The sequence below is a fragment of the Calidris pugnax genome, unplaced genomic scaffold (assembly GCF_001431845.1).
Source record: "Calidris pugnax isolate Ruff unplaced genomic scaffold, ASM143184v1 scaffold17, whole genome shotgun sequence".
NCBI lineage: Eukaryota > Metazoa > Chordata > Aves > Charadriiformes > Scolopacidae > Calidris > Calidris pugnax.
In genome coordinates, this window is record NW_015090794.1 from 1,108,106 (window position 1) to 1,109,956 (window position 1,851).

The 1,851-nt window shown below is 38.8% G+C and overlaps 1 protein-coding gene across 1 annotated transcript in view; it reads left to right on the forward strand.

The window, feature by feature from the left end:
- Positions 1-1,730: 1,730 nt before the first annotated feature.
- The window catches only part of RAI1 (retinoic acid induced 1), a 41,341-nt gene continuing 41,220 nt past the window's right edge, over positions 1,731-1,851 (forward strand). The window contains exon 1 of the mRNA XM_014936676.1: positions 1,731-1,813. The gene's annotated coding sequence lies outside the window, so the exon portion shown is untranslated. The remainder of the gene's footprint in view (positions 1,814-1,851) is intronic.

Sequence of the window (1,851 nt, forward strand, 5' to 3'; positions counted from 1 at the left end):
AAAGACTAATAAACCACTTGAGTTCTCTGCAAGTCCTTAGAAGGGGAGTTAAGAAGTGGGTTGTGCTAACTTCCTCTTCACCCCAGATTTTCCTTGATGCTTTAAGTCCCACAAGTGGCAGAATAATTATTTGTGGTAGCCTTTCTACACCTCTGAGGGCTGCTATAAGCCTAAGGATTTCAAATTCAGTCTTTCCCAATAGGTTTATTTTTTACATCACCGCTCTTCTTTGGATTTCTAATCAGGCCACATTTTCTTGAAATGGTGGCCCACAAATGTGCATAGTTCTCTGCTAATGCCTTACCAAAGCTGAGCAGGGCAAGACTATTTCATGTGTCATGCAGATTATACATCTGTTTATAAACGCCTGTTCAGTGTTTTCTGTCTTTACAACAGCATGACATTGCTGATTCACGTTCAGTTTCTGATCAACTAAAAACCTAAATCCTTTTATGCAGAAATTGTTGGTTAGCTTGTTCACATCTGTTCTTAAGTAATTATTCAACTTGGATGTTAGCAATTTTTCTGTCAGAGCAATTCTGATGAAGTAAATATGCCTACTGCAAACACATTAACCAGAAGGATCTTAATTTTTTAAGTTACACGTGGCATAACTTAATACAGAGCTACTGGCAGCTCAGACTAGCACGTAATACTGGATGGCCTTTTTCATTTCCAAGAATACTATCTCTATTTCATAAATAGTGGCACAATAAATACAACCATTTGTCATGTGAAAGAGAAACAATCTAACTGAGCCTTTAGAAGAAAAGATGTCAGTCAAGGGCAGCAGGACCCTAGCTCTAGAGCTGCTACAGCCCACCAAGTGCATATGGTTGGGTTTGGCTCTCTGCGCTGGGATTTTATTCACCTGCAGCTCAGCACTAGAAGGTCTTTTGAACCTGTGAAGATTCTCCGAAGTGGTGATAATTTTATGGAAGACCACCTAATGTAGCATACAAAAAGAAACACTATGGTTGATGTAGGCATTGACTCCAAACCTTCAGGACCAAACTTTAATGTCTGCAAGTTTAGTTTTATTGCATTATTTTATAATGCAATAGTTCATTGCACTTCGTAAAATTCAAACCCATTCAGAATATCAAAACCAGAATAAACAATTTTATTCTGTTGAGTTGAACCTGCCAGCTCAATGCATTCCTAAGAGATTTAAAAAAATTAATAGTCCTCTTGGACAAAGTGAGGTTAACATAACAGTACCTAGACATCACTGACAAGGGGAGGATATGAAAGCAGAAAAAGAGGAATGACAAAAATGAAAAAGAAATAAAGTGCTAATGACTGCTTTCTTAACTTAGTGCCAATCCAGGAAAAAAAAAAAAAAAGAAAAAAAAGAAAAAAAAAAGGAAAAAAAAAGGAAGGAAAAAAAAAAGGAAGAAAAAAAAAAAAAAAAAAAAAAAAAGGAAGAAAAAAAAAATGTCTGCAGCTTTCTGTTGACCCTGCATGATGGCATTTTTGCGCTCTGTGTGCTGCCTCTGCTGATTGCTATTCCTGGCACAAACACACACACACGCACACACACACACACACACACACGCAGCCCCAGCACGGCTCTCACGGGCACGGCGAGCCCACTCCAAAAATAAAATAAAATAAAAAAAAAATTAAAAAAACCCCAAAACAACAAAACCCCCTCAAAACACCCCCCCCACCACCAAATTGTCCCCAAACCCAACCCGAGCCGGCTATTTCTCACATTTTTTTTTCTAAGGATCTAATCTGGCTACTGTGCTCTGGAAGAGGAGGAGAGCGAGCCAGCAGGAGAGAGAGGAGAGAGCGAGGACCATCGCAGGTATTGTTGCGAGCTACATCTTTGTGCTTTTTTTTTTT